The sequence below is a fragment of the Nuphar pumila genome, chromosome 4 (assembly GCF_984573655.1).
Source record: "Nuphar pumila chromosome 4, dmNupPumi1.hap1.1, whole genome shotgun sequence".
Classification (NCBI taxonomy): Eukaryota; Viridiplantae; Streptophyta; class Magnoliopsida; order Nymphaeales; family Nymphaeaceae; genus Nuphar; species Nuphar pumila.
Window position 1 is genome coordinate 115111605 of NC_143252.1, and position 20954 is coordinate 115132558.

The 20954-nt window shown below is 40.0% G+C and overlaps 1 protein-coding gene and 1 long non-coding RNA gene across 7 annotated transcripts in view; one reads left to right on the forward strand and one right to left on the reverse strand.

Moving 5' to 3' along the window:
- LOC149840701 (uncharacterized) overlaps positions 1 to 20954 on the forward strand; it is an 88442-nt gene that overhangs the window by 33082 nt on the left and 34406 nt on the right. The gene's annotated exons all lie outside the window — the stretch shown is intronic.
- On the reverse strand, positions 15290 to 19086 carry LOC149840702 (uncharacterized). The gene is made up of 2 exons (XR_016431582.1): positions 18782 to 19086; positions 15290 to 15426 (listed from the first exon to the last, which is right to left on the reverse strand). It is a non-coding gene; the product is annotated as an uncharacterized LOC149840702 (long non-coding RNA).

The following is a 20954-nucleotide window of genomic DNA, read 5'->3' on the forward strand; positions in this document are numbered from 1 at the left end:
AGAAGCCATGAAAGCTGAATTAGATGCACTTGAAAAGGCTTCTACATGGAATATTCAAGATCTTCTTCCAGGGAAGAAAACTATAGGATGTCGATGGGTTTATAAAATTAAAACCAAGAGTTATGGTACTCTTGAAAGATATAAAGCCCGTTTAGTAGCCAAAGGTTATGCCCAAGAATATGGGATTGATTATGAAGAAACTTTTGCTCCGGTGGCTCGTATGACTACTGTCTGAACCTTAATTGCCTTAGCTTCTATCAAAAAATGGTCTATTTTTCAAATGGATGTCAAAAATGCTTTTTTAAATGGAAAGCTAGTTGAAGAAGTATATATGGAACCCCCTCCTGGTCTAAGTATTCCTAAGGGTAAAGTCCTTCGCTTAGAAAAAGCTCTTTATGGACTTAAACAAGCACCAAAAGCTTGGTATGATAGGTTTAGTCGTGTTATGATTGATATTGGTTTTCAATTCTGTTTAACTGACTCTGTTTTGTTTATTAAGAATTCTGATGCAGGGATCATTGTGCTTCTTCTCTATGTGGATGATATGATCATCACCGGAAGCGATAAACAGGGAGTTGAAACAATCAAAACACTTCTTAAATCTCATTTTGAAATGACTGATTTGGGCTTGTTGAGATATTTTTTAGGCATTGAAGTTGCTTATTCTCCTACAGGATATTTATTATCTCAGACTAAATTTGCTTTTGATATTGTTTTCAGGTCTGGTATTACTGATGATAAGAAAGTTGACACTCCAGAAGTTGTTAATGTTAAAATGAAGATTGATGATGGAGAACTTCTTGCAGACCCTACTCCTTACAGACAGCTTGTCGGGGCACTTTCCTATCTATCCATTACCCGACCAGATATAGCACATGTTGTTCATACAGCAAGTCAATTTCAACATGTTCCTACTTCTGTTCATATGGGAGCAGTCATGTGTATTATCAGATACATCAAGTCCTCTCTTTCACGCGGACTTTTCTTATCTTCCTCTTCTTCTCTTGATTTAATTGCATATACTGATGTTGATTGGGGAGGTGATCCCAATAATAGACACTCAACCACTGACTTTTGTGTCTTTTTAGGGGAATCATTTATCTCGTGGAGGTGTAAAAAGCAGCAGAAGGTATCTCTCTCATCCACCGAAGCTGAATACAAAGTCATGGCAACCACGACCATGGAAGTAGTTTGGCTCCGACGACTGCTTGCTGACATGGGAGCTGAAGCAACAAAGACTTCACAAATGTGTTGTGACAACAAAAGTGCGATCTACATTGTCAGTAACAGAACATTCCACGAACGCACCAAACACATCGAAATGGATTGTCACTACGTCAGAGAGGAATATCTACACGGGATAATTGATCTGCCATATGTCACTTCAGAATATCAGTTAGCAGACTTCTTTACAAAGCCTCTCGCTGCTCCCCGATTTCACTTTCTCTTAGACAAACTTTCGCTCATTGTACCGTAAGTTTGAGGGGGAGTGTTAAAATGTAAAACTGTACATATATGTATATATAATAATATTATATTATTATATATATATAAATACATTTTTCATTTCTTTCTTTTCTGTAATTTTTTTTCTTTTATTTTTATTTTTTGTCTTTATGTCATCTAGTTCAGTTTGAACTAGAATGACTGTTGCTAGTCAAGTCCTGTCCAGACTTGACTAGCAATAGAGCTGTTGGACTGACACAGTCCAACAGCTCTTAATAGAGTTGTTGGATTGACACATTCCAACAGCTCTAAATAGAGTTGTGTCCAACAACTCTATTGAGTCCTCTTTCAGCTATGTATATAAAGGGGTGCAGCCCCTCTTGTATTTTATTCCAATGCTTCTTAAGCAATTGGTTTTTCATATCAATAAAGAATACATTTTTATTTTCTTTCCAGTTATACCCTTTTTAAGGGTTATGCTTTAGTGTCATTCTTGACACTTGCCCTTGTTAATCTAAGCTCGTGTTTCGAAGATCCCCATTTCATTTCACATTACACTGTTCATTTTTCTTTGTCTTATTACTAATAGTTTTTTCATTAATTTGCAATTCAGTATGCCAAATTAATATCATAAATTTGCATTTCCAAATGCGAGACTCATCGTGGGACTCCCGCCCGTGAAAGAATGCAGAACAATACAATATAGAGAAAAAAATGTCCAATGTGATTTTTGCGATGCATAAACACAAGTAGAGGAGCAATCCCAGCTCAGGGCTCACCAGGCTTGGGATGATCCATTGATCATTGATGCATCATATGCAAAAATCAAAAACAATCATGCTATAAATGCAATGATGTCTATGCATTTTTAATATACACACTCATACATATCGAATAACAATGTGCATGCATTAAACATCTATATGCATATGTTCACAATATTCGTATGCATGTGCCTTCATAAAATCAATCCACATACAGGCTTTCATCCATGAATCATCTCGATTTAGAACAAGTGAAGCATTTATGCACTTATGTACATGCGAAATACACATGCAAAATACACGTGAGTTCACGTGTATATATATATATATATGTATTTGAAACAACATTCAAATCACATAATACTTAAGCATATCACATAAATTCAAACATAAGGTAATTCCTCATTCATGGCATGTAGCATAACATAATTTGAACGTTTATATGCATATAGACTCTAAGAATTCCAGATTTACGAAGAACACAATGTAAAACCCACGTAATATATATATATATATATATATATATATATATATATATATATATATATATATATATATATATATATATATCGAGTCTGGACCCGACTCGGGCCCGTCCTCGTTAGGATTTTTAAAACCCAATGCAGGGGAGGATTTGTTTAAAAACAAACCTTCTCCCCTGTGCGCCGCACCCCCCACCCTTGCCGCTCCACCTCCCCCCTCGACAGGATAAGGGAAACCCCTTGAGGGTTTTCCCGAATTTCACCCCCCCCCCCCCCCGAGCTCTTTAAAAGCATCGCAGGAGGGCAGAGAGGGCATGCCTCCCTCTCGAGTCTCCACCTCCTCGCGCCTGCCATCCTCTCGTTCCTTGATGCACAACGCCGATGCCGATCGGCAACGCCGACCACTGCCGTCGATCCTTCCCCAGGTACGCCTTTTTCCCACTTCTCCTCCCCCGCCTTCTGATCCTCTTCCCTCTCCCTCTGTTGTCCCGTTGGATGGACAACGGGAGGTCGACAACCATGCCGCGCCCTCCCGCTCCCTCTGAATCAATCGGAGGGCTGACAGATGGCCTACGGGCCCCTGTCGTCTCCCCCTCTCTTGAGGTTGTTGGAGAGCCATCAGGGGGCCAGTCACCCCTGCGACACCCCCTCCTCTCAGGTGGGCTATCGGACGACCGACGGGAGGTCGAGTGTCCCCTTGTCTCACCCTCCTCCCTCTTTTCCCTCTCCTTGAGGACTTGCCGAGAGGCCGACAGACGGCATACGGCCTGTGTCGTGCCCTCCTATTCCCTCTATGCCTACCTGAAGGGTGGCAGGGGACCGACACCCCCCCTGCCGCACCTTCCCCCTTGTTTCGCCATTGTTCCGCCAAGCAGGGACCGGGGCCCCTGCCATTCCTTGTTTTGTCAGGCAGGGGCCGAGGCCCCTGCCATTTATTTCTTTCGTCAGGCAGGGGCCTAGGCCCCTGCCGTTTGTTGTTTTGGCAAGCAGGGGTCGAGGCCCTTTTCGTTCATTGTTTTGGCCGTCAGGGGCCTTGGCCCCTGCCATTCACTGCTTTGTTAGGCAGGGGCCGCGACCTCTGTCGTTCGCTGCTCTGTCAGGCAGGGGCCAAGGCCCCTGCCATCCGCTGTCCTGTCATTCGTTGTTTGGTTAGACAGAGGACGATACCCCTGCCACTCATTTGATTTCGCCGACAGGGCATATCTTACCACTGGCCTTCTGTTCTTTTTGACAACTACATCATAATAACTCTCACACTCTTGCAGATTTACGCAATAGGTCCCGTTCGTGCTCCGTGGCCCGACCATCGTATTATCCTCACGCGTAGGCGTACGCAGCTACACAACATTCCGAGGTAGGGTAAAGTCGCACAAAGGGCAATAGATGAACCTAATTTAGTTGAAATAATTAAGATGCTCATGCTAGACATGCTTAGAGTTATATTACTTCTGCATTGCGTATTTTCTTGTTTGCATGCTCATGGGTCGAGGTACAATTTCATTCTTCGATTATTATTTTGCATAGTTGTTTATGAGTTTGAGGTGGGGTTTCGTACTTCTTGAAATACATATACCCTTGTTTGCTTACATATATTTTTGCCTGCATGTTTCCTTTGAGTGAGGTACGACTTCGGGTCTCGTGTATTTCTTATGACCTTATGTGTTTGCCTATCTAAGTGGTCAAGGTATGGTTTTGGTACCTCGTGTGTTACTTATGTGCTTTTTCCTCGATGTGCGGCATCAGAAGTTGAGAGTTGCTTGTTGTCATGTTATAACCTGCATATGCTCACATTTATGGTAAATATGTAACTACATAAATGTAGTCTTGTGCCTATCCTGATTTCATTGTTTTCAAAACACTAGAAGTTGTGCTTGTGCATTGCAGTTCTTTAAAAGAGGGTTTCCTTCTGCGAACCCAGTGATCTTCAAATTTGCACAGCTTTTGCAAAGTTAAGTTTTAAGCCTCGCAGGATTGCGAAGTCACATTTGGGCCCTCCCAAGTCCACACACTTGGGAGAAATGTTTTATAACCCTGATTCGAGTTGCGACCCAATTCAAATTACCCCGATCAAGAGCATGAGCGTATGAGTGAGTGGGGTTCTGTTGAAGGACCCATTCTTCATTTATCAACCTAGTGTTGCGTGTCGTGCGAATCATGTTGATACTATGATAAATTTTGAATGCAAGATGGATAGTGATGTGTCTTTGTGAATGACTCAATGTGGCATTGTGGCTTTTAAGGATGAATCGTGCCAAATGAGTACTCCTATATTCTTTGGATCGTTATGAAGTTGTGTGTTGGGTGTTCCTTTTGAGAAACCTACGCACCCCCTTTTTGGTGTAATGTACTTTGTTGATCGGACGAGAGATCCGAGACGACCTTGTATCATGAAATATGCAAAATATTATTGAAATGAATTCAAGACTTATCTTGCCAAACTTTATTGTATTACTTCTTTTACAGATAATATCCGTTGGAGTTTCTTTTGTGAAACCATCCCCCTTTCGTTGTAGTCGTACTTATGACATGTACGACCATACTTTTTGACAAGTACGTCTTACGTTGCGATGATTGGATAAGTAGGTTGTGTCAACCTCGATAAGTGCAAATAACAAAATGCTGAGATCACCTAAATAAGTGATGATTCCGCCTTCACCAGCAAGATACTTGAGTTGGGTCGAAAGACCAGAGTATGTAGAAATGGGTCTTCAGTTAACTACCCCTGATGTACTCATTCGAACCGCTGACTCCCGTCAGGAGAGAGGACGAGAAGGTACAAAATCTCCGATTGACAAGCCATTAATGGCAATTACGAGCAAAAGACTTGGCTTCTCCAGTCATCGGAGTTAGGGGAAGAGGACTACCACAATTATCCTAGGTGGTAGCTCTCCATGTTTAGGATGCATCCATTGTTTATGCTGCTTTGGGGATTTCTCTCTTGGTCACCGACTGTCCCCTTAGGTGCGGACTCAGTCAACTATCCGGGTTATCAGAAAATACATAGCATAATAAACCCCCGGATCAGTCTAGGTTGTGTTTAGAGTCGTGCCTTGTGCATACCCACTTGACCAGTTAATATCGAAACATAATTTAAATCCGATCATACAATTTGTTGAGTTATGCATGTATGAAGGTTATAGTGTGCAACGGGTTCAATACTTATGGAATTGTGGGTATGGTTGATGTAGCATTGTATTTTTCTAGTTAAATTTCTTATGCAGTTCTTTGCTTGTAATAGCTAGCCTACTTGTATTAGTAAAATGCTTGTAATAATTTTAGCATCGTGCTCATGATAGTTTGCTCCATGACTCTGTTGAAAGCAAATTGCTATTTAATTGGCTGTCTACTGGACATATTAAATTGCTCTGCTTAATTATGTTCTATATCGTCCTGTATGTGCACCTACCAGTTTTTCGTGAAACTGACCCATATCATGGGCAGGTGATGTATATGTGATATAACCTGCGATGGCACGATGGCGTGATGAGATCAAGATAAAGCTCTTTCCCTGACGTTTCGCTCCTGAGGATATGTAACGCCCCAAAAATCTAGGACTTGTAACTTTTAGAATAATTTAGGAAGCTTTGAAATCATACAATAATTAGAGTTTAAATAATACTTCAGCGGAAAATGATATTTTTAAAACCACAAGTCAATGGACCTTGAGCGCATTACAGCGTAAACTTTCCTTTACCAAATTCCGCACAACTATTGAAATCAAAGGGTTTTAAAATGCAATTTCAATGATTTAAAATTTGTTTGTTGAAATCAAGAAGAAGTTTACTAAAACAGTTTTAGTAACTCAAGGTTTTATAAAAAGAGAAATTTGAAATACACTTTACACCAAATTTACCAACATGTCCTCAGGAGCGAAACGTCAAGGAAAGAGCTCTATCTTGATCTCATCACGCCATCGTGTCATCGCAGACTATGTTACCTATCTAAAACCTGCCCATAAAATGGGTCAGTTTCACTAAAAACTGGTAGGTGCACAGACATGACAATATTGAACATAATTAAGTAGAATAATTTAATATGTAGTGGACAAACAATTATATATAACAATTTAATTTCAACAGATTCACAGAGCAACTATCATGAGCACAATGCTAAAATTATTACAAGCATTTTACTGGCACAAATAGACTAACTATTACAAGCAAAGCACTGCACAAGAAAGTTAACTAGCAAAATACAATGCTTCATCAACCACACACACAATTCCATAAGTATTGAACCTGTTGTACCCTATAACTTTCACACGTGCATAACTGAACACATTGTGTGATCGAATTTAAATTATGTTTCGATATTAACTGGTCAAGCGGGTACGTACAAGGCACGACTCTAGAAACAACCTAGACTGATCCGGGGGTTTATTATGCTATGTATTTTATGATAACCCGGATAGCTGACTGAGTCCGCACCTAAGGGGACGGTCGGTGACCAAGAGAGAAATCCCCAAAGCAGCATAAACAATGGATGCATCCCAAACATGGAGAGCTACCACCTAGGATAATTATGGTAGTCCCATTCCCCTAACTCCGATGACTGGGGAAGCCGAGTCTTTTTCTCGTAACTGCCATTAATGGCTTGTCCATCGAAGTTTTGTACCTTCCTGTCCTCTCTCCTGACAGGAGTCAGCGATTCGAATGAGTACATCAGGGGTAGTTAAGTGAAGACCCATTCTACATACTCTGGCCTTTCGACCAATTCGAGTATCTTGCCGGTGAAGGCGGAAACATCACTTATTTAGGTGATCACAACATTTTGTTATTTGCACTCATCGAGGTTGCCACAACCACTCATCCAATCATCGCAACGTAAGAAGACGTACTTGTCAAAAAGTACGGTCGTACTTGTCAAAAAGTACGGTCGTACTTATCAAAAAGTACGGTCGTACTTGTCAAAAGTACGACTACGATGAAAGGGTAATGGTTCCACCAAAAGAAACCCCAACAAATATTATCTGTAAAAGAATTAATACAACACAGCCTCACAAGATAAGTCTTGAGTTCACTTCAACAACATTTTTCATATTTCATGATGCAAGGTCATCTCGGATCTCTCGTCCGATCAACAAAGTACTTAACATGTTGTGCATGTATAAAAGTACGCTATACTGAACCAGGGAGGTGTGTGGGCTTCTCAAAAGGAACACCCAACACACAACTTCATAATGATCCCAAGAATAAAGGAGTGCTCATTTGGCACAATTCATCCTTAAAAGCCATAATGCCACATTAAGTCATTCACGCAAGGCACAACACTATCAATCTTACATCCAAAATTTATCTTAGTATCGACATGTGACACTAGATTGATAAATGGGTCCTTCAACAGAATCCCACTCATCCATAGGCTCATGCCCCTGATCAGGGTTATTCGAATTGGGTCGCAACTCGAATCAGGGTTATAAAATATTTCTCCCAAGTGTGTGGACCTGGGAGGGCCTATATGTGACTTCGAAATCCGACAGGACTTAAAACTTAATTTTGCAAAAGTTGTGTATTTTGAAGAGCCCTGGGTTTGTAGAAGGAAATCCTCTTTATAAGAACTATAGCGCACAAGTACAACTTCTAGTGTTTTGAAAACAAGTGATAACAGGATAGGCACAAGACTACATTTATGTAAGTACATATTTACCATGAGTGTGAGCATATGCAGGTTATAACATGTCAACAAACAACTCTCGACTTGCGATGCCGCACAGCGAGGGAAAAACACATAAGTAATACACGAGGTACTAAAACCATACATTGACCACTTAGATAGGCAAACACATAAGGTCATAAGTAATACATGAGACACGAAGTCGTACCTCAATCAAAGGAAACGTGCAGGCAAAAATATATGCAAGCAAACGAGAGCATAGGTATTGCACGAAGTACGAAACCACACCTCAAACTCATAAGTAACTATGCAAAATAATGATCGAAGAATGAAATTGTACCTCGACCCATGAGCATACAAACATGATAATACGCAATGCAGAAGCAATATAACTCTAAGCATATCTAGTATGGCATCTTAATCATTTCAACTTAAATACGTTCATCAATTGCCCTTTTGTGCGACTTTACCCTACCTCAGAATGTTGTGTAGTTGCGTACGCCTATGCGTGAGGATAATACGAGGGTCGGGCCACGGAGCACGAACGGGGCCTGTTGCGTAAGCTGCAAAGGTACGTTATTAGTATGCATTTAAATGAATAGGGAAAACGACAATAAAGGACTGGGGTTTCAGCTTCTCTGCAAAACAAGGCAGGGATCAACGGTTCCTGCCGACTCGAAACAGAGCGGGGTAGGGTCTAATGACCCATGCCGGCAAAGGAAACAGGTGCAGGGGTCATCGGCCCCTGCCGGATATTTAAAGAGGGGCAGGGGCCATCGGCCCCTGCCAGACGACTAAGAGAGGGGCAGGGGCCATCGGCCCCTGCTGGGTTTTCGAAAATGGAGGCAGGAGCCGAAGGCTCTTGCTGGCTTTAAAGGAAGGGCAGGGGCCATAGGCCCCTACCAAAAAGAGGAATGGCAGGGGCCGATGGCCCCTGTCAAAAAAATGAGCAGAGAGAGGGGAGTGCAGGGGCAAAGGCCCCCTGTGACTTTCAAAAGAGGAGGCAGGGGCCAATGGACCCTGTCGTTCATGGAGAAAAAGGGCAGGGCTGCTGGTCTTTAAAAGAGGAGGGGGGGGGGGGGGGCAGGGGCCCCTGTCAGGCTTGAGAAAAAGAAAATGGCAGGGGCCATTGGCCCCTGTCTGATGACAATACGGGGAGACAAGGCTCTTCCCCTGCCTACTCGAAATGTGCGCTAGGGCACCCCGTCCCCATTGGAAAACTAGTAGGCAAGGGCAAAGCCCCTGTCTGAGCAACACGAGGGCAGGCAAAAAGGCAGGAGGGGGTGATAGGGGTGTCACCCCTGCCTACCGACCGAAAAGAGGACGGCGACAAGGCATCGCCCCTACCGGCTGGTCTGAAAAGGAAGGGGAAGGGAGTGAGCAAGGAGAGAGATCGGCTTACCTGGGGCTGCCGAAGAGGAGGTGCCGAAGAGGAGGTGCCGACGAGGATGTCAAAGCAGGGGAGTTGGGGGGACTCGAGGTCGCCGAAGAAACGAGAGATGGGAGAGGCGGAAAGGAGAGGTCGCTGGCGGCGGCGGTCGCTGGTGGCCACAGAGGAAGGAGGGAAGGCGAGGTGGCTGGCGGCTTTGTTCGCCGGCGACAGCAGTTGCGGGGGGGGGGGGGGGACTAAAGGAGACGGCGGGGTTTGCGAGAAGGGCCCTCGGGGCAAGGGCGAGGAGGAGGAGAAGAGAAGGGAGGTGTGCCTCCCCTCCCCTCCCGGGATGCTCTTAAAGAGCTCGGGGCGATCTTCGGGGAAACCCTAAAAGGGTTTCCCTTATCTTGCTGTCGAGGGGGGGGGGGCTGCGCGGGTGAGGTGCGGCGCACAGGGGGGGTTTTGTTTTTTAAACAAAACCTCTCTTGCGTCGGGTTTGAAAAACCTGAACGAGGGCGGGCCCGGGTCGGATCCAGACCCGACCTGGCCCGGGTTCGATTTTTTTTTTTTTGAAAACGCGGGTTTTACAGGATATGTTGATAAATTTAGTATAAAGTGTATTTCCAAAATTTCTCTTTTAATTAAACCTTGAGTTACTAAAATTGTTTTAGTAAACTTCTTTTTTGTTTCAACAAACATAATGAGTTGTAAAAAGCTCATGAACAAATTCTCAATCATTGAAATTTCCATTTGATTTCAATAGTTGTGCGGAATTCGACAAAGGAAGGTTTACGCTGTAATGCGCTCAAGGTTCATTGACTTGTGGTTTTAAAAATATCATTTTCCGCTGAAGTACTATTTAAACTTTGATAATCGTATGATTTCAAAGCTTTCTAAATTGTTCTAAAAGTTACAAGTCTTGGATTTTTGGGGCGTTACAACTTAGTATCAGAGCGACAGGGAAAATAGTGATTTTTGACCATCTGACATCTGCATCGCACAGTAAGTATTGTTGATTTTATTGATTTGTACTTAATTTGATTAACATATTTTGCTTCAATTTAGATGCCATATAATGAGATGAGCGAGACAATAAATGTCTTGACCGGAGCCATTATTCATCTACAATCTATGGTCCAGAACCAGAGTCATAGTGTGGCTTGCAAAAACACCTTCCAGGGGCAGTGCGATAAACAGATAGATAACCATCAAGTTCTCCCGAATCTATTGTACCCCTGAGATTCCATTGTTTGTTCTTTCTGTGGAAAGGTGGACCATTTAGTGAAAGAATGTCGCCATAAGCGAAAGTACGATAGGTGGCAACTGACCACACAAGGCTTGGAGCAAGGTAAGCAAGTTAAAGATATTCAGAACAAAAAGTCAGTTGGTAGTAAGGAAGTTAACAAATGCTGACTTGCCAATGATAGAATGCAGGGATCTCCACCTAAGAAACAAAAGCAAGGCAAAGGAATCAAGCTACATCGATTGTCTAGTCGAAAATGCTCGAAGTATAATTATGGTCATCCTGGACAACCATGTCGTGAAATCAAACAAATGGATTGAGGCCATGAATGAAGAAGTGGAAGCACTTCATGAATGTCAGACGTGAAAAATTGTTTCCAGACCCCCTAACAAAAATGTTGTTGATTCCAAGTGGGTTTATAAAATTAAATACAAACCCGATGGCACCATAGAATGATACAAAGCAAGACTTGTTGCAAAGGGGTTTACACAGGAATATTGCCAGGATTATGATGAAACTTTTAGTCCTGTGGTCAAAATGGGGACAATAAAAATTATATTGTATTTAGTTGTCAAACATGAATGGACATTTAGTCAGTTAGATGTCAAAAATGCATTCCTTCATGAAGACTTGAAGGAAGAAGTTACATGGAACAATCTCCAGGATATGCTGAGGCAGACCCAAGCACACATGTATGCAAACTAAAAAGAGCCATATATGGTTTGAAGCAGGCCTCACGCTCGTGGTTTGAAAGTTTCTCCGTAAAAGTACAAAAACATGGGTTTTGCCGATCTCTCTTTGACCACTCATTGTTTATATTCAAAGGTAAAGGCATCACCACCTTGTTGTTGATATATGTTGATGATATTATTGTTACAGGGAACTCGATGAGCCACATTGAAGAAATAAAGAGACTCTTAAGTCAAAGGTTTAAGATGAAAGACTTAGGAGATTTGCGTTATTTCCTTGGAGTCGAGGTAGACAGGAAGGATGGTTGTCTGACACTGATACAACATAAATACACACTAGATTTGTTGAAGAAATTTGGTATGCAAGATTGCAAACCTTTGTCTACACCGAGTGTCTTACATCAAAACTTAGTTCACAGGATGGAGATTTGTACCTAGATCCTACAAGATATCGAAGTGTAGTTGGTATGCTTCAATATCTTACCTTTACTCGCCCTGACATTGTTTATTCTGTCAATCAAGTATCGCAGTTCATGCATGAGTCGCGAACATGACACATGGATGCAGTCAAGAGAGTGTTGAGGTATTTAAAAAGGTACCATTGGAGATGGATTGGTATATAAGAAAAGTTGGATAAGAGGAGACATATATGATGTCACGGTCTACAGTGATGCGGACTGGGCAGGAGATCCTGATGAAAGGAGGTCGGTTTCCGAGCATTGCATTTTTCTTGGGAAAAACTTAGTATTCTGGAGTAGTAGAAAACAAAAGGCAATAACTAGATCAAGTACTGAAGCTGAATACCGATCAATGGCTGCTGCAACTGCTGAAGCTACTTGGATAAGGCATTTGTTGAATGAATTGGAGGAACGGATCTCGAAATCTATCTTATTGTATGATAATCAAAGTGCCATCAAAATATCTTTTAATCCTATTTTCCACAGTAAGACAAAGCATATTGAGATAGATCAACACTTCATTCGACAGAAGGTTGAAGACAAAGCGATTGAGCCTCATTTTATCCCTACGGAAGACCAAGTGGAAGATTTAATTATAAAGGGTTTGATGAAAAACAAATTCTGGTTCTTAAAGAACAAGTTGTCCATGGTACAAGACCATGCACAACTTGAGGGAGGCTATTAAGTGTCGTGAACTTAGTTTGGGTCTGTTCCAGACCCGAACTGAGATTTGCGTGATTGACATGATTACTAGGATATGCTTGTAATTTTATGTTTTGTTGTAGGACAGTTATGTCCATAATCAAATTACCTTGTAACCTAATATATATAAATATAAAGTATCATCAGGTCACGCACGATTGATGAAAGCGTGAACCTGTGCAGCCCAAAACCTCTCGGCATATCCTTCCTCTACTTCAGCGTCTTCTTCTTCTTCTACCTTTTCTACTTATTTTTTCTCCTATTGCAGATCAGGAGAGGTGAGGACTCAAGTTCTATCACCGGGATACGTCAAAACCTATTGCCCTAAGTTGAAAAGACCACCTTATGAAAGGAAGGTAGCTTCGGTTGCACAAGAGTCAAGTGAGTTCAAAACTACACAAGAATCATCTATTGGGAACATGTCCTTGACTCAAGTAATAGAGGCTCTTTAACCCTTACTCAAAGGAACTTCATCAACTGGAGCCGCAGTTTCTTCCTTTGGCATCACTGATCCCGATAAATCTCTTTGGCTTCTTAACTCAGGTGCCTCATTTCACATGACACTAAATGGTGATATCTTATCTGAATGTTATAACTCAAGTGGGTCAAATGTGTTTATTGTTGATGGAATATCTCTTGAGATAAAAGGAATAAAATTTTTTGAAAATATTTCTCAAAATTTAAATAGGGTTTCTATTTAAAAAATTAGATATATTCCTAAATTAAATTTAAATATTGTCTGTTTCTCAATTATCTAACTATGGGCGTAATGTTTCCTTCTCCTCTATTGGTTGTCGGTGAAATGAAACAAGATGTGCACAATTACAATGCCAACGAAGGGCTACACAAGTGCACAAATATAATATGGTCTCTAATGAACCAATTATAATCTCATAAAAGAGATATCTAAACCACAAAGGATCTTTGTATTGCCAACAAATATGCTTAAAAAAGCATACTTTACACGAAGTGGTGAGGCTCTATTTATATAGCCTCACATACAAGAAAGAGAGGTCGTCCAATTGTCGTTGGACTACCTCCAACAGAATTTATGATCATTGGGAGCAGTCCAACGACTAGTTGGAATGCCTCCCAACAGTCAAGTTTGACTTGCATTTAAAAAACAGAAAAATAAAATTAAATGAAAAGACACTACAGTCCCTATTGAACTGTATTTTATTACATATCGTGAAATAACCAAAATACCCCTGATATACGTATGTTATATAAATATATGTATATCAGTTAGATACAAAATCATATACACTATATTTTGACACTCCCCCTCAAACTTACGGTGAGATCACATAAAGTTTGTTAAAAAGAAACAAAAATCTTGGTAGAGGAAGAACTTTGGTGAAGAAGTCTGCAATCTGAAACTCAGACTGAACATATGGTAAAGTAATCGTCCCCTTTAAGTATTCTTCTCGAACATCGTGCAATCCATCTCAATATGTTTTGTTTGTTCATGAAATGTGTGATTGTTAGCTATATATATGGCACTTTGTTTATCACAGCATAACTTTGAAGGTTCTGAAACATCAATAAGGATCTCATAGATGCAACCTCGGTTGTTGTTGTAGCCATTGCCCTATATTCAGCTTTTGTAGAAGATAAAAACACTTTCTGTGGTTTTTTGCATCTCCAAGAAATGAGGGAATCACCTACAAATACACAAAAACCCGTACTTGAGTGATGATTATTGGGATCTCCTCCCCAATTAGAATCAGTGTAAATAATAAGATTTAAAGATGATGAAGATGATAAGAATATCCCTTTAGATATAGTTTTTTTGATGTATTGAACTATTCTTAACACGACACTCATGTGAATTGATGTTGGCGCTGTTAGAAAGTGACTTGGAATACATTGGGTTCAATAATGAACCCATACTTATGCACGTGGAGTGCAAATATACCCATTAAAGGGAAACAACATAAGCACATAATGTGCTAACACATAAAACCCATAAAAAGGGAAAAATATGACATAAAGTCATAAGTTGCATATCATTGAAGAATAATGGAGAAGGGGTAAAAACCCCATTACAATGGAGCATAAGCTCCCTCAAGAATTCCAAATACAAAGGGGAAATCCCCTATTTATAAGCATGAAAAGGGACCACCTTGGGGGCTCCCAAAGGGGACGTTGGAGAGCCCCCAACGGTCACATTTGTGACCGTTGGGGGCTCCCAACGTCACTTTTGGGAGGCCCCCAATGTGGTACGAAATTCAAAAATATAAAAAACAAAAAATAAAAATAAAACAAAAATTACAATGCATATTCCAATTGGAATATGCGTAAAATGCTAATTTACAAGAATACCCTTGAGGGTATTTTAGGAAGATAAAATATATATATTTATATATATATATATTGTAATGCCCCAAAATTTTTAACCCAAATTTAAGAGGATTTTTTTTTTCTTTTATAACAGCGTAAACAAGAAATAATATAGGATTAAGCATTTCGAGACATTACGGTGGAGAGAAAACCCAACACATTTATTTCATTTCAATATCAATGAAAATCATCAGAGTTTTAAATGATATGAACAATTAAAATTTCATTAAACCCAAGCGATCTCTGGAACAATAAATCCAAAATTCTCGATCCGATGCCTCATCCCGCAGTCGCTCATAAACCCATTTCTTTACCTGAAAAATAGTAAATTGATTGGAATTAGACTACCACGTCTAAGTAGGAAAACTGTAACTTTTCTTGCAGGTATATCATGTGTCAAGTATGTGATGTGAGTGTAAAGTGTGAATCTTTAGCATATACCAAAGTACGTAAAGCGAATTATGCAATAGCAATAACAGACATACACCTAAGTAAGTAAGCACGTTATACAACAACTATAATTAAGCAGGTAAAACTGTTGTGCAACAACAATAACAGTAACATGCACAACTTTCAAGTAATGGTTACAATATGAATTCAATTACTTCATATTCACACATTTCAGGAATTGCATTTCATCACAATTACTTCATATCCACACACTTCACGATTTTGTTTTATAAAAAAGCGCAAAATATAAAGCATGCTGAAAGAATATGCAAATGTCTCTTTAATTACTCCACTCACTGTGATACCTAACTGTTCTAAATAGTGATTATTTTATCTTATCCCGCGGGTACACGTGGGCCGAGGCAACCATCACAGAAGAGAACGTTCGGGGGTATATTATTCAAGGTCATTTTATTAACCCGAACATTCTAACTGAGACTGAAATCCCAAGGGAGCGGTCAGTGACCGAGAGAACCTCCCAAAGGCCAAAACAAAAACAGGATGCATCCCTAACTTCTGCAGAAGAACAAGGACCTACCACCTAGGACATATTGGTAGTCCGGGTCCCCCCCCAACTCCGAGGACTGGGGACCATCGAGTCACTTTAGCTCGAAACAGTAAAACACATGTCCCCGGAGTTTTGTACCACCTACCCTCTCCAAGGTAAGCCCGAATCTGAGTGGGTTAATCTTTTCATTTAGTTATGTTCCCGAAGTATGGGGCATTTCCCCAACTTCCTTCTACTATCACAGCAGTAGAATTCCCAACCTTAGTCATTTTACCAAGGGGTATAAGCCAGTCCCAATCCTTTGTCATATTGATTTCATAACCCACCCAAAGTGCTCCGGTGCCTTTAAACCAGTCAAGCACGAATGCCCTAGTGCCTTTAAACCAGTCGGGCAACAATATTATATTTAAGTTTCTTATCAGTATTATGATCATTGTTCTAATTGCTTCGGTACCTTTAAACTGTAAAGTACCAAGACCCCGGTACCTTTAAACCAGTCGGTCGCACAACCTTTATGATTAAGTTTTCATCATTCTTCTTGCCATAACACAAAGGCTAATAGCCCAAATACCCGTATCGGGTATTAAACCCATGTTGCCCATTAGGCAGGGTTTTCTCCAAGTGTCTGCCTCGCGGAAAGGCACATGTACATATGTCATTAAGTGCATCATCATATGTTTGGAACCAATATAACTTCATTCCTCAACACAGTTAACATGCTGCATACAAGCAATTCAAATCATACATTTTCTGACAAAAAGCAGTTTAAGCACGTGGTATTTCATGTAGATCAGTCACCACACTAGAGAAAAACGCGACTTAAAGAACTCTATAAAGTCTAACCCACAACAGGGTACCACATATTGAACCGCACATGTTTACATGAGAAAAATCGAATTAGCTAGAGAATAGAGAACCGTACATTTAAAGGAGGCAAGCATATCATAGCATCTCCTTAGTAAGCACACAAAGAAACAACATACATCAAATTAATAAGATCTAAACATAAACAATTTGGCATAATATAGAGTGCAGCATATAAGTAGGATATCTTTTCCTTTTTCTTCAGGCTAACATAAGAAAAATTAAGTCCATCAGTATCATCAAACATACTTGCTAGTTTGCCAGCAGCATGAATTTAAAAAAAAAAGAATCAACTTACCTTTGCATACACATGGATCAATGTAGCTCCTACACATGACGTGTATATAAAAAGACAAATTATGAAGGTCCAGCAAACCAAATCCTTTGCAACAATGATATTAATCAAGAAAGCCAACCAAGTGCTACACAACTGTGATTATTACACAAATACACAGTAGCATAGGAATTTCCTAACCTTGCATAGGAAAATGGGGTCCTACAATATCGTGCTATTATAAAAAACATGATTGTTCAATACAGAATGCAGATCAAACATAGACTAACTTCGAAATTTGTTTTAACAAATATCTATTTCTAATGCAAGATTTAAACTATTCTTAAAGAAAGTAACTGAAATCTGATAACAACAGAAATATATGAATATCCTTGACTCCATGAACTGGAGTAGCTTCTTACAGAGGAATATTATCGACCAACAAGAACAACCGTCAATAAAAAGGAAACTAAAGACCAATCAAGGAAGTATGCGTATTACAGATTCTTTATGCGTATATATGTATATAGGTATATATATATATATATATATATATATATATATATATATATATATATATATATATATATATATATTTTAAAACAAATCAGAAATTACCAGTCGACATTATGTTTCATGAAGCTAATCAAGAAAACCTGCCTGATATAGTATCATTATATGTTTTTCTTTTCTTTTCTAAAAAGAATAGGTAAGACAAAAACCAAAATCTGCAGTTAACATTTCCTGCTAGCTATCTGAGGAATCGAGAATCTGATATAAGTTTACATAAGGTAAAAAGAACAAGTGCAGGCTCAAGAAATGGGATTTATCAAGAAAACTCCCAACCTTCCAAGAATGATTATTTCTATCAGTTTTGAGCTTAAAGAATCTTTTAACTTCAAATAATCAGTGCAACCAATAACTCAAATCATAAGTAACCAACAACTAAATGAATTAAATTTTGGACCTCTGTCCACTATGTTCTGCAGGTTCAGGGACCACCACCGGGAGGTAAGCTACATTACAAGAATGCATATAGGCCATACTGTATCTAATATGTTCCAAACAGATTTATTTATTTTTATTTACTATTTATTTTTCTGGAAATCTAACTTGGGGTGTGAGACTTCATACCCATAACTAAGTTTAAAATGACAGTGTTGTGATAGACCTAAACTGCATATCATAATATCAGAAAAGGATAACTATTCATGATGATGATCATGGCGAAGGAGAAAACAATGATAGTGGACTATACCAAAACGGGTAAGTAATTTTATCAAGAACACAAAAAAAAGAACAAAGAGAATCTTTGCTTATTCAACGCAAGACAGACCCCAGACCCTACAAACCATAATCAATCCTACTGTCGAAAATCCTAATTTAAGGATTTCTCGACACCTCCACCCTCAAATCCCCCTTTTTCAACATCAATCGAAAACCCCCAAATCATGGATTTGGGGTTTCGGTTTAGGGTTGACAGAAACCCCCAAATTTGGGGATTTTCCTTTTGGGTTCACACGCACACACCCGAGCACATTCCATAGCCAAAAAAAAAATCACAGCACCCTACCTGTTTCGGCGAGAGGGAGGAGGCTGCCGCGATTGGGAAGGTCGTCGGTGTCGATTGCTCCACCATCGCGCGAGAAATCGAGAGAGGAGCGAGAGACCGAGGGTAGGGGAAGACAACCAGGCTGCTGCTGCGAGAGGCGAGTCCGCCGACCTCGATTTCTCCATTGCCGAGCAAGGGTTCAAAAGGACAAGGAGACAAAGACTGTGGGAGGAGAAAGAAGAGGAGAGTGGGAGGAAGACCGAGAGAGGAAGAGCGCAGGGCCTCCCCTCGCCCATGCGTTATTTTAAGGGTGCGGGAGGTGCGGATTAGGAAACCCTAGCAGAGGGGGGGGGGGAAAGAGAGTGGCGCAGGGGAAGTTTTAAAAGAAAACCCCTGGCCATGCGAGTTTTAACCCTAACGGGTTGGCAGATCCGGGTCCGGGTCCAAGACCCGAGATCCAACCGTGTGTTGGATCGGTGTGTCTCAAACGATATGGATCCTCAACAGCTTTGCAGAGTGGATCCGAAGGTCGGATCCAAATAGATCCAACTCGAATCCACGCATTATATTTATTTTATATTATATATATATATATTATTTGTTTATCTTTTTGTGCAATTATATATATATATGTACTATTATACATATATATACATGTGATTCCTTTGGGGATCCTCATTTGACTTATCCGGATCCATTCATGGATCTGAATCTCTTTCTTAAGTGTTAAAGTATTATGTTTTTAATTTTTTTGAATGTAATCCCAAATAAAAATTTTATTTGGGTGCAATGATGTTGTTATGGATCTCCCATAAACTACTATGGAGTCAAGATCCATCTTGTGCATGAAACCCTTTATGAAATCCAGAGTTTTCTTCACACCATGGATCCAAATTAAGATACTTGGATCCAGACAAAGCTAGTATGGATCCACACATAATTTCGATTGGATTCTACCCTATTTACCTCTTCAATGTCCAGGATCCGAATGTGGATCCAACCATCACCAGTGCTACTTCAGATCCCTCTAATATGTTATAGGTCCGATATAGAAATTCTTATTATTAAGAATTTGATTTACACTTCGTTGATCCGCTTCATTCATCCTGGATCTGATATCAAATATGATCCCGATAATGAGGATCCATTACCAAAAATCCAATCCATTTGGCCGAAATCCATTATTAAATATTCATTTTAAGGTTCGTGGTCCGATATCTAAAATCCGAATGGAATATCGGAGTTCTAAACAAGATATTTGGGATCCAATATTGAAGATCCAAATAGGTTATCCAAGATCCAATTACGAATAAATAATTAAAACAATAAAATATTCTTGTATCACCTTAATGACTTAAAATCTAAGTTTATTTATCTGATAAAAATCGCGGGTATTACATCCTTTCCCCCTAAAAAGAATTTCGTCCTCGAAATTTCATTGTAGAAATGCCGTAGAGATCGTAGTCCGTGGGAGTTGTTATCGACAAGGATGCACATATATGTGCAAGCTCCCAACATATAAGGAGCAGGACAACACACAATGAGTTTCTAAGAGACGTTTAGAGCTAAAATTTGGTCTTGACAGAATTCATACATGATTTCTTTGATGGCAAAATGTACTAAATGACAGAAAGGTCTTAACCTGAGACAGTTGGAGTGTATGTTCACTACTTCCTACTTGTTTTAGTCACAAATGATAGACACAACATGTTATTCATTTAGATTGTTCTGATTATTGAGTGAAGTTTTCCTTTATTTTTATCATAATCACATTGTTGTTTGTTGTCCTCGCTATTTCTAACAGACTCTTTGTCCTGATTAACCTCTATTTATTCATACTTCTCAAGGCTTTTCACGGTTAGTTATCTCCAATCGAGATCTCGCCCAAGGCATAATTCTCTCACAGAATGACTCATCTATCCACAAAAGACATAAACATAACATTATATCAAGACCTAAAATCAATAATGATCTAATTCTGCTATAACCAAAGCCAAATCTCTTGATCTCTAATAGGCTATATCAATTAATCTCAGCAGATTCTCCTAATTTGACATGACTCTTTATTAATTAAAGATTAACAAGATCCACGTTGGATCACCCGGTTTGGAGAATGCACGACCTCCCAAGGAATTACCGTCCTAGATGGTATACCCGGTCTTGGACAATACACTTCCTCACAGGAATTTACCGT